Source organism: Manis pentadactyla, chromosome 17 (assembly GCF_030020395.1).
Source record: "Manis pentadactyla isolate mManPen7 chromosome 17, mManPen7.hap1, whole genome shotgun sequence".
Lineage (NCBI taxonomy): Eukaryota > Metazoa > Chordata > Mammalia > Pholidota > Manidae > Manis > Manis pentadactyla.
In genome coordinates, this window is record NC_080035.1 from 19,817,332 (window position 1) to 19,830,950 (window position 13,619).

Here is a 13,619-nt window from a genome sequence, read left to right on the forward strand (position 1 = left end):
TTAATGTGCCAAAAAGAATTCCAGGATGCATTTAGTTTGCATACTGAGTTTTTCCAGTGTACCTAAGTGATGTTTAAGGTATATGAGACAGTATAATCCAAAGTTACTGATAAAAGAGGGAAAAGCCTAAATGATTTCATGAACATAGATTCTAACAACAGCAGGTGACTAATATGTCTTGTCACTGCTTAGTATCTTTTATCCACTATTGAGTTGTGTCACAGAAAAACTTAATTCTTCCTTATTATGAATGCTGTTGCTACAAATTACTCTGGATGAACAGTACTTGAAATCCAAAACTGAGTTTAACTCAAAGTGACACTTTGGGAGGAAGATTAGTTTGGGGCAAATGAAAATAATTTGTTCATAATTTTATGCTTTGAAAAGCAAATAACATTTAATGACACTTGACTCAGCAATGTTTTTATTATTAAAATGCAATAGGAAACTTAATAATCTTATCCTCTCTAACATGATAAGTGCAAAAATACTAAAACTGAGCAAAACGTATTTTCTTATAATAATATAATGTCCTTGTAAAACAGATTCTTGTACTTGATGCCACTAAGGTATCAAATGTAGTACTAAATCCCACTTTTGCAGTGTTTACTATATAGTACTAATCATGATTTTTTGAGATCTTTATAAAACTGGATACGAAATTCCTCCCTTAAAAAAACTATGATTTCTATTAAAGTCTTTCTGTGACTGTGTAAAACTGATATTTATGATAATCTCTGTAGAGGGAGGCATGTGAAAACATATAATTACAGATCTTTTACAGTCATTTTATAAATACACATGTTATGTATCTTTCTTATATTTTTACCATTGATAATTACAAAGATACCACTGAGGGTTAATGCTTAATCTTCCACTTCAAATGCAATGAGTTGGATTCTTATTTAGGTTCCAGTAAAAATGAACTTGGTGCAGTAGAATTTTCAGCAAGCCTGATTCCTTGGTCAGATTAGTGAGGAACAGTACTGAATCGAACATCCTGAAGAGTTTGAGGGACAGGGGTGCCTATACTGTGCACCATGCTGTCTCAAAGCTGTTCATTGCTCCAGGGATGGGTGATGATGGTGGTCATGATGAAGATGATTCCTCTCATTAGCAGTAAAACTTACACCAAAGCAAATCATACACACATGCAAGGAGAGAGAGAATTTAAACAGAGAACAAAGGACAAACTTCCTTGCCAAACCCTTCTTCTAGAATTTCTTCTGGAATCTAAATCTATGCTATAAAGACCCAGGAAAAGTTTTAAGTTCTTGAAATTGTTTTGAAAGTGACTCAATTTCTAATATTGCTCCTGCTATGGAAATATCCCATCAAGTGTGTTTATTAGTATGTGTATTTAACAGCTTGCTGAGGAAACACACTATTAACCTCACGTGTATTTCTGGAGGTAGAGTCTTAATCCACAGAGTACACTTGGAGTAGCAGCTACTAGGTCTGCTTTATCTTTTATTTTCCAGCATTTGTATGTGTGTGTTCTGTTTAGAAGGTGGAATGTATTTCTCATGATGGAATGAAAAGAGTCTTCTACAGTTGTTTTGAGATTACACTGATAAAGACTGGTGATAGGAAATTTAGGAACTTCAGTATTTGTAAGACTCGTGTTATAGCTCAAATTAAGATTTAAATATTGAAAGATTTTGTGTGAGCACAGGGACTAAAATTTTAAGGTTAAGATCTGTAGGTTCTTTGGCATAGGAGTATTTTTATTGAATATGGATGCAGAGCAATCATGTAGGAACAGTGTAGAAACAATGGTTTGTGAGAAGAGATTTTATTTCAGGTTTGCTTCAAGTTGTTCAGTTAAAGTCAAGCCAGTCTATGAAGTTTTTAAACAATAGACTAGTGATTAAAATATCCTCAATAGTGTGGATCATAATACAGTGTTATTATAAAAAATATTTTATTCATTTTAAAGCTGTAACATTGATTTTTAAAAATAAGAGCACAGATTTTGTGGTAGATAAGGCAAATAGTTTGTTGTCCATATTTATACAAGCACTTTTCAAAGGAACAATTTCCATGTGGATTATTTCATATATTAACATGAGAACCTAAAATCAAATAGAGATCACTACTAACTGTCACACGTGACTTCTAACTTATGCTTATCAAGAATTATTTGTTCAGTCTTAGAGTAACTTCTCAACAGGTGTTTTCAACAAAGGCCTGGCTGAGAAGAGGGAGGAGGCTGGGGACTGCTTGCTGGTGGGAGAATTTCCAGTCTTGTTTGAACATCTGTGTTTTCAGACTTTTTGTAGCAGTACCACAAGTCATTTTAATATGCTTTCATAGAAGAAAATATATTGAGCCAGCAGAATAAGATCTACTAAAATAAATTTTTAAAAGGAACACATTCTTATGTAGTATTTTATAGTTCAATCTCAAAAGATTCACATTAAGGTTGACTTTAGACTGCTGGGAAGAGAAAATCCTCTTGATATGTGTGCATGGCCTTTTCAATAAAAGGAAATTAAACACATGGCAAATACTTTCAGTCAATCCAAATATATAAAAATGAGATTGAGGCATAGAGGACTAAAGTTTCATAGTGTAGACAATAAACTCAGTATTTTATAATGAAATGTGAATGAACAAGTGTATCTTTACTAGCAACATTATCCACAGTCTGCCTTTATTGCCACTTCTCTATTAAAAAAATTTTTAAGTATAGTTGGTACACAAAATTATATTGGCTTCAGATATATAAATAGTGGTTCAACAGTTACATACATTAGGAAATGCTCCCCACCATATGTGTAGTTACAAACTGTCACCATACAAAGATACTGCAATATTACTGACAATATTCCCTATGCTGTATTACAGGGACTCAGATGAGATCCCAAGATTGTGATTTTCAAAGCCTTATATTCCTGTCTGTTAGTGATTTCAGTAACAAACACAAAGCATGTGAACAATTTCTTCATTTATAATTGTGAAGACATTTTTCTTCAGTGTCATTCTAAAATGGCATACTTTGATGTTACATGCACTCATTTCCATAAACTTTATATGTATCTCTATTTATAGTGGTTATGGTGAGCTGAGTAGGAAAGGCATATCCCTTTCTTGTCTTGCTTGCAGGAGTGTCTTGTCCACTTGTCTGTTTCTTAAAGATTTTTGAAAGATGTACGGATTAAATTAAATCATATTTTAAACTAACGAGTACACAATCATAAACACTTTTTTCTGTTTAACCACATATTAAAAGTAGTACAAATAACCACAATTGAAAAGATAGTCAGCTATTAAAGTGTTTTGAGTGTCTTTGGAGAAGAGTTTAAAAGAAATTATCATCATTCTAAATATATTGCTACTGTTTTTCTTTATAGTAAAGAAAACTATAATTATTCTTAGTTTTGTGTGCACCCATGAAAATCTCAGCTCCAGTATAAATCTGTGTGCATTTCTCTAGTTTGGAATAAATGAAAACACAAGAAGTACAATTTTTAAACTATATGCACTAGAAGCCTTCAAATCTTATTTTTGCTGTGTTATGTAACTACTCATAGGGTAATAACTTCTTTTAGTTTTTTGTTTTCAATACAATTTCCAAAATGCCAGTTAGGTAAAATGCTTTATCATCCTTACACTGAGATAATTCATCACTGTTTGAAAAATGTAGAACTAAGATAATTTCAAATTTTCCTTGGGTTTGTGAGGTAAGATCTATAATTTTACTTGAGTTCTCTGAGTTAAAGTTATAATTTAAATAAATACTGTCATATATATCTACAAGCAGGATTTTGGAATTTTATCCTTGACATCTTCATGTTATTTAAGGCTGTTGGTGATCATGAAAAACATCAGACCATAGAAAAGTATGCCCTAAAATTCCTATCACAAGTACTTGGACATATTTTTTAGTCAAGAAAAAACCTTCCATATTCTAAAACATTATCTATTCAATGTGACTATGTTCCAGCCACCCCCTCAAAAAATCAAACATATTTTCCAGAAAGTTTTCTCTATAAAGTGGAAGTTATACATATTATTCAGTTTTTCATACAGATTTAGCTATGTTAAAATAAATTAATTATTCTTAAAATAATCCCAAATATTATCTTTTTGAAAGGACTAAGAAATATACATATTTCAAAAGAGGAAAGTCTCAAAAATCTCCACATAAGTATTTAATACTGTTTAAAAATATAATATTTATATTTTATCATGTTTCACTGTTACTGTCAAGTTTTGAAATTCTTCACTGTTAGTGCTGCTTTTGTAAAACAGTGCAATAGAAAACACATCTATAAAATAAAAGGTATAAATAAGAAAATATTTTATGTTAAGATTAATAAAGGTGCATTTATTTCAGTGAAGTTTGGCTCTGCCTATACTTATGAAAATGTGCACAATAAAACTTCTTGGCAAAATTAAAGAACATGTGTACATGTATAAATGTCTTTATATTTTCCATGTAATGCGTGTAAACATTCAAGCACAAGTATTAGCCCATTATTATACTTATTTAGTTCCAGTGCAGTTCTCTTCTTCACACAGATGACTCAAACCTTCATTTTTCTTTGAAAATATATTAAAACTTGATGATTTTACTGTTTTAAAGTCTCAAACATTTTGAAGTTCCTTAAAGTAGAGTCAGGCATTCTAGAGCAGAGAAGGTAAGGAACAACTGGCCTACAGTGGACAGGTTGGTGTTTATGTAGATTAAGAGAAAAAAAATCTCCTCTTAAGTTTCTGATTCTATGAAAGGCTGGTGGGATGGCTGGAGGCATCGTGAGAATATGCACTGTGAGCTGATGATGAAACATCAGGAGGAATATGAAGCCACTAGAACTGGGTTCATGCCAGTTAGGAAGTAAAACTTAGGTCCCTTATGCTGAGAAGTCTTGCAATACACTCAATAGTGGGTAAATTCTTACAAATGCACCTGCTAATTATGATATTAGTCATTGCTGCAGAAAGTATTCCCTGCAGTGATTCTTCTGTTTAATAAATCCCAGAGGGCATTCTCTTGAAATCATATTTTAGTCAAGCCATTAAGGAAGCTATTTTTTCTTTTGTATTGAATTCCTTCAACCAATGTATTTGCTAGAGAATGGTATAAAGTTCATTTTGCCTATCAATTTGAAGATAGTGTGACTTCTGCCACCCACCTGCAAAACACTTTTAAAGTTCATCCGACCTACACTAATCTATTGTCAACTTACCTTAGTAAAGGAGACGTTGACAAGAATTTCCTTCAATGGCACACAGTATTTTACAGTTAGCCGTAGCCGTCACCACTAGCTTGACAGTGATATATTGCTATCCTTTGGCCTCCTGAAATAAATGATCTATAATAAAGAAGTCCTAAATGACATCAACATTCCCTGCTGTGACTAAGCATAAGCTTGCTCCTGCTTCCTTGTTACTGCAGAAGTGTAAGTTCAATATCTTTAAGGTAAAGCAGAAAAAAAAAAAGACAACAAAATACAGATGCAAAATTTGTGTCTGTGTGGGTGGCATCCTTTACTTGTATGCACTAAGTTCTTCCAGTGGAAGAGTGTAAAATTGGTTTCAGACAGTGTTTGCGAGAATCTATTGATATACACGTGACATACTTCTGTCTGTTCTGGTCCTAGTGACATTGTGATCACTGGTGTTTGTAGGCCTTGCCCTGGATCTGTTCCAGGCAGTTTTATTGTAGTGAAATGGTTTTTACAGTTCATTGAGCATCTAGCATAACAACGCTGAATATGATTGGCACATTTGTATATATTTATTCAAAAAATAAGGCAGCTTAACAGCATAATTATGGGAAAATGAATCATAACAATAAAAGACCATTTAAGTTAACAAGTTTTGTGATCAAAGGATAAATTTAGGTTGGATAAATGGGATTTTAGATGTAAGTAATCTACATAAATAGACTGGTCTGATTATAAAGGAAAGGAATATATTAAAAATAATTTAATGGTGTTAGAAATGCATTTTATTTCAGTCATTTTGAAATATTTAAAGACCTGTGTTGTTGTTTTTTTATGTTTCTATTCAGTAATATAATCATGAACCATATTTATGTTGGATGAAACATGGGCAAGGTAAAGGAAAAAATAATCTTTTAAGCTTCTGACTGGCTCTGGAATACACCCTGTCTGAATATTTATTATTTTTTAAACTTGCAATATTTTTTATTGATTTTTAATTAGTGGAAGACATTAAAGGGACCATTTAAAGGACAATTTCTTGTTTACTCTCTTTATCAGCTAAAAGCAGCCTTTGTGAAATTTGAAAGTAAGAGCATTAAAACTCTATTTCAAGTTTTCAAAGTTATACATTCATAATTGTTCTGTATATGTATATATATGTATTTATACATATATACTGTTTTTAAGTGACATTGGGTACATATTTGTAAGTTATATCAATACATAATGTAGATAATGACTTTATAGTCAGAATGGTTCTAATGCTGTTTTGATAGCATATATATTTTTAAATAACAGATTTAACTTAAAATATAATTAAGAATTTCTTTTCAACAGCTTTGATGCTTTTAGATACATTTTCTTCAGCTTCTTTTGGTGATAATATATTAAAAATGTAATTTAAGAACAGGTCATTAACTGCTATACTTCACAACATTTCTACCTGAATTCTTAATAATCACTGCTAAGCAATGATGGGATTATAATTATACCTAGAATTTTTGTGTCCTCAATTCAATAAAACTCAAATTGCAACATGCACATGTATCTTAAATTGCAGTATCTTACTTTTATAAAGCAGAAATGCAACAGGTATTTTACTGTAGGCAGAAATGGCCACAGGCACCCATGTATCTTATTCTTACAACCCAATTTTACACCATTAATGTCTTAGATAAATTTTTAAATTTTTATTTATTTGCAGTACAAACGCTTGCATCAGTTTTGAAATCTAAGACAATATTTTACACCATTAAGGCATAATATTCCTTTTCAATTCACAGACCCCTAACATAAAAATACCTTTGCTTAAAGTTGTTTTTTCTTTTTTTTCTTGCAGCATATTTTATCAAAGTATACTGAGATTATTTTGGAACTGATAATCAATAGATTTTTTGCTCTTTCACCAGAGCAATTGCATTTGCAGAACTGTTACTTATGAGAGCAGTTCACCTATGATCACCATGAGGATTATTGTACCACAGTATAAAGTGGTTAACATGCACTTCTTACCAACGTCCCCATTTCAGTAGATGAGATGGCAGTATGAAAATGGAATGTTTGGGAAATAATATGTTTAAAATCTCAGCAAAATTTTTTATTAAGGTATTATTGATATACACTCTTACTTAGGTTTTACATGAAAAACAATGTGGTTACTACATTCACCCATATTATCATGTCCCCCCCATATCCCATTACAGTCACTGTCCATCAGTGTAGTAAGGTGCCACAGAGTCACTATTTGTCTTCTCTATGCTACACTGTCTTCCCCATGATTTCCCCCCACACCATGTGTAAAATCTCAGCAAAATTTACTAAGAAAAAATGTTATGTAGTATCTCGGAAAAAAAAAATTTCAAAAGGGGATTTTTTTCAGCTCAAACCTGATCATTGCTTAATGATGTATCTTTATATAAATATTTGTCATAGAAACTTTCTGAGCAACTTTAAAGGTAATTTGCTTTCATTTCCATAGTACTGCCAGAAAAAAGCAGAATATTGTTGTAAATGTTGGTGGATTTTATTGCAGTGTCTTCTTGGGGCACAAAATTCTTGCTTTCAATTTTGTTTTTGCAGTTTTTCATTAAAATAGCTTATCCCAAATCAACTCATTGCATTAAGAATGTTATAAGAAGAACTGTAAGTCATGCAAAATAAAAGATAATCATTTATTATCATTAAAGATAGAATTAAAGATTTCATACAAATTTGCCTTCACATAGTCTCAAAGCAAAACACTTGATTGCTTTATTTTTATTTTTATTTTAAGCTTTGTGTAACTTTGTGTTAGCTTAACGAATTGTTTTTTTTCCTTTGTTGTTTTAAACCAATGACTAATCTCCTATTTTAATCTTGGTTGATTAAATCAGAATTTCCTGATTAAAAAAGGTTTGGAGATGCTCATTGACTCTTACATGGCATGGTATGCCTAAAATATGTTTGCTATTAAAAAAAACAATGAAAATAATGTTGGTGCTAATACATGCACCTAAGTGTAGAGTAAGATAGAGGATTATTGACAGCAGATATGTATGTGTATGGCAAACATTTTAATAGAACATATAGATTGAAAAACATGTCTGTAACCTTGCACTTTTAGTATTGGCATATACACAGATAGTAGTCATTATTAGCTAAATTTCTAAATTCTGACCTCTTAGGAAAGCTACTGTTTGTACCTAGATGATAATAAGTCAGGAAATAAGAGAATTATCTTATTAACAAATTCCACTCACAGCAATGTGTAAGATATTGGGAAAAGTCTATTCTACAGTGTGGCCCTTATTTCAGATGTGCCAATAGCAACAAGTGAAGCAATATGCCTAAAGTGGAGAGAAACTAAAAGACAAGGAATACATTTAAGGAAACTTTTTTTGTTTTTTTCTGATTTTGAGCAATAGACTTTTCACGAATTTTTTTAATCAAGACAATTACATAGTAATTTGGGTTAGAATGCATGCCCAGTTCCCCATCTCAAAACCCAATTTGTTACCACCTGTGGCTATTTCTATTAAAAAAAAAGAAACATAATTACTATGAGTCTCAGCAGTCTTAGAGTAAATTTTTGCAATTACAATACCTCCCTTGGGCAGATGTGTGAAAATGGTAGATTAATTCCTGCCAGGCTCTTTCTGTTCCTCATGAATTTTTAGGTTTGGTGTCATCCGCTTATTCGAGTGGCTCTGTTTGCTCTGGTTAAAGGTTATGTCAGTGTTTCCATAGTAAATCTCTAGAAATAAAGATCCACATGTTGGCCATTAAATTTCGCCTTAGGTGAAAAGTTGACATGTACCGTCTTAGCAAAGGAGTAGACAATATTTTCCATCACGCTCCTCTGTTGCCTGGTTAAGTTTGAAGCAAATTGTAGTAAGACCATTTGGCAATGTTGAAAAAGCAGGACTTAGACTGGCAGGTGAAAAGAAAAGTGTAGTGTTTTGAACTATAAAAGCATTCTAATCATCAGAAGTTAGTGGAAGTATTTCTATTCTATGCTTGATCCTAAAGCTACTTAGTACACAGAATTTTAAAGAGCCATAATAAAGATATTGAGACTGGATGACTAACAGGCGATTTAACACCCTACCAGTTTCCACTGTGGGTGTAAACTCTTCTTGGTAAAGATCAAATTGATCTACAACAAAAATAAGGAGTGTTATTAAGTCTGAACAGTTTTAAAGCAATGTATCATTGTTGTAACCCTTTATTAGTATAATTAATTTATCACAAAGCAGTTTAGGTAGCAGAATACTTGAGGACAGACACAATATCCATCTTGTTTTTCACTGCAGTTAAGACACCGTAGCATGATTTCTAGTACATAGTAGCCACCTAAAAAAAACATGAATTCTTTGTAATTTCCTATGATTACTGATCAGATATTAGCTGGAGCTTAGATCCAAATCTAGGCATCACTAAGGCCAAAGTCTAAGATATTATTTATAAAACATGCTGAAATAATGACCTTTTAGTAAATAATTATTTGAGAGTGGATTATTTTGACAATTTTTATTTATAATTTCTTCCTTTTTAGTAACTAAAATGAAAATTTCTATACAATTCTATTAATATGTTGCAAGTTCACAGAAATGAAACCAAATGATCAAAGTTCACCATTATGCACATCAGGTTTTCACAGAATTGTTTATGTGTATGTGTGTGTGTGTGTGTGTATAAACACATAAATATATATACAGTATATCAAGAGAAAATAGTGTTGATATGAACATGTCTTTCATCTTTTGTCCTATTCCTTGGTATGGTTTAGAAAGTATTGAAACTGTGCAATTAAGATATTATGCCTATTTGTAAGACTCTAAGGATCTCACAACTCTGGTAAGCTAATAAGAAATTACTATAATAGTTTTTTCTATATTTTAATTAATTTTAAGGTAGTTATATTTGTGAAGACTTTCCATAAAATGTTTTACTTATTTTCTATATGACTTAATGCAATTATAGGTAAACTATAATGGTAATTTTGAGATTACATTTATTTATATTCCTTGAGATTACATTTATTTATATTCCTTGAGGTATAATTTTATGATTTAATCACCTTGTTACCATTTGCCATTTGATAATGGAAAAAAAATCATAGAAGGTAATTATTAAATGTATATAATAATATAACCCAACTTAAACATTTTTTTCCCCAAAATTTTAGAATCTGGCTTGTGTAGATGATATTAAGACTTTCACAGACAGATTGAGGAAATAAAAGCTAAGCATTCCTATAAACAGTATGATGGCCATTTCAGTAACTAAAATGTATTTAAATACATTCACAACTGCCAGATTCCTTCAATCCATAATAATTAATTAATTAATTAATAATGAAATAATTTTAAATCTCTGAATTGAAATAATTTACTACTTAATTACCATTTATCTGAATTTTAGCTCTTAATTTTAAAATCCATATCAAAGAATAAGGAGCTTTGATAGAGTAAAGGCTTCAAGCCGAATGTGCTTTCAAACTGTGTTAAATATTTAATTAATCCCACTTGCCTGAGTAGCTAGGATATAAAATGAAGGAAAAAATAATAAGAGATAGAAATGTAAATTTAAGAAGTTTAGAATTCATTGTTAATTGACATTGAAAAACAAGAGAAAGACTCTGAAAGATTGAACTAGTATTTTAATGTTTCACCTAGTATTTAGTGTTTAACTTCTGTATAAGATTAGCCCACAAATACCTTTGTCAATGGGAGCATTTATATTCAAAATTATCTAAATACTGTAATTCAAGACCATCTGTAAATTCACCCTGGAATAGTTAGCATTTGGGGAAGAAGGCACATAAGCAATTGGAGCTGCTCTTTGCAGACTGGCTGCCAGGCTAGGCTTCAGCTGTGCGTCACTGCAAGATGCCTGAGTACTGGGAGCAGACACTCCCTCCCTCAGTGTATCAGAAGCTGGACTAGTAATACTCTGTAATCTGTCTAAATTTTACTCATTTCTCTGAATAGGCTTTTTCTTGAACTATCATACATAGTGCCTTCTAAATGCAGCTTAGAAATCTGCTAGAAATGTGACTTACAATGTGCAGATATGTGAATGCTTTGCAAATGTACCAATTTGCATGAATTTATGTTGGTCTTAACATAAAACTATATAACCTAAAAACACATGTCATTTGTCTAAATACTTAAAAAAGTTGTTTAAACATTTGAAAAACATCATCAGAACACACAATTTGAATGAAGCAAAAGGAAAGTAATTATTTATGTCTTGGCAATTATTTATGACTGTCCTAATTCTTTTCTTCTTATCCTTGCCATCTGGTCTCTTCTCTGAATAATCCATTCAGAGAATATATTTTTACAGGGATATCTTAAGGAACATGTGTATTTACATGTAATCCAATTTTTCTTCATTCACGAATATAAATAGATGAGACCATGGTGGTATTTATCACCAGATTAATGTTTAACTATATGTACATTTGGGACTGAAAATTATATAGCTGATTTTGTGAAGTGGAGCTATATAGAGGTGGGTCATATTTAAAGATGAGTTGGATTTAATAATATTATGTTTAGCATTATTAAAATGCATTAAGAAACGAAAATCTTTAGTTTATTAGCAAGAAAGTTTCTTGGGTTTCCTTTAATCTAGACTTGAGTATATATTTTAGATGATGAAAATTTGATTTTCTTTTATATAAAATCAATAAAATAAACCTTTCTTTATGAGTCCCTCTTTTTGTTCCTCAGGCAAGAGTGTGCTCTATTGAGATGTAATAGAGATAAGATCTTCCATCTCCTACTTCTGAAAATAGAATGTTTAATTTTTTATCTCTTGATAAACATTCTTTATATGTTTGTGCCTACGCAGATCAGAGATAGAGATGATGTACCAGTTCATAACATAAAGAAAGGGAATTACAGTTAAACTTCATCAACAAATTCCTTAATATTATTTTCATTTAAAACTTCCCATTGAGCCTTGGAGAACTTGAGCTTTATTTTAAATACTCTTCATTTAACTAGAGAAATCAAATCTCCAAGGACATATCTGTTATTTAATAATGTAGTTGGGGTGTTGTTTGGTGTATATGTAGGATGGTGATGGAAAGGCAGGAGGGGTGGGAGATGGAAAGGAGCTCTGATTCAATAACCCCAGGTAATATGATATAAATAATTGGAAAATGGAGATATCATTTCAGTTGGTTAATTGTAGTAAACCTATTATCTTGTTAGAACATTAAGGTAGAATCAACATGTTGGGAAACAGATAAAAGGTGCATGAAAGCATTTAAAATTCAATCATTAGGTTTCATTGTATCCATCTGCTTCCAGGAAATATAATCAGAAATTTGAAACATTGACCTTCAGCTGCTATTTTAGAACATACTTTCAAAATCTATGTTTTGGAGTTGGACATTTGAAATTAATGTGATCGGAGCCATATTCAGTACATTTTTAACCCAATTACCTTTTGAACAAATTTTGAAAAAATAAAATCAGGCTAATGACCTGGTGTCTATTTGACAAAGTTTCAGTGTAGTTATTTAATCCTGGATCTAGTTAAAGGTAACTTAACTAATGTTCAAATTCATTAAGGTTTCGACTAACTAGAGGGACTACTAAACTTCTCACTGTTATTCTGTGCAGGAACTACTACCTCTTAGTTATTCTCTGGGTCCTCATTACATTTATACTTACAGAATCCAGTTACACTAAAACTGTACACTATGACAAAAGGAAAAAAAGCGATATTTAGTATTTCAGGTGGTTATCCTGAAATTCAAACATATATGCAGCCCTATGAAACCACAGAACCTTCCTAAAATATTTCTTATGTCTTCACTTGAAAGGGTGATATATGATATAATTATATACCTACCACAAGAAGTACATTATGTGAATTGATCATGATTTCATGTCAGCAGTTGTGTACTGCTCTGCTCTCTGAAGTTCATGTAACTTGGGAAAGAGTCATGATTAGACAGGTGTTTCTTCAGTATGTGAGATCAAATTTCTGAATATTTATACAGTGATGAGCCACATGTACACAGCTTAACCTTATAATCCCATTCACAGCTTTTCCAAATACTTGGAAACTTGTTAACTATGAAGCTGATTATTTTGGCAGCATATCTCCATTATTACAAATCAGATCTTCCTCATTTACAAGCCAGTGCTGTTAATATAATCTAGTATATTAAATCAATAGGAAAACTGAAAAAGTAGAATCCATTTAAGGGCCAATTGACAGGGAATTTTCTTCTAAAGATTTTTTTTTTTAATTGATGTCATAACTTCAGAACACATGACGCAGATGAATGATGTAAATATGTTGGACACAATGCTACTACTATTTTGGTATGAAGTAGTTATTTCTGATTCCTTGTACTTCTGTCATAATCTTAACATATGCCATATAAGATCATGCATCTGTCCTTTACAAATATTTCTTGCAGCATCATCTCAACTGCAA

At 31.4% G+C, this 13,619-nt stretch overlaps 1 protein-coding gene across 3 annotated transcripts in view; it reads left to right on the forward strand.

Annotated features, from left to right (window-relative positions):
- Nucleotides 1–13,619, forward strand: part of PCDH17 (protocadherin 17) — a 101,595-nt gene that overhangs the window by 4,292 nt on the left and 83,684 nt on the right. The window lies entirely within an intron of this gene.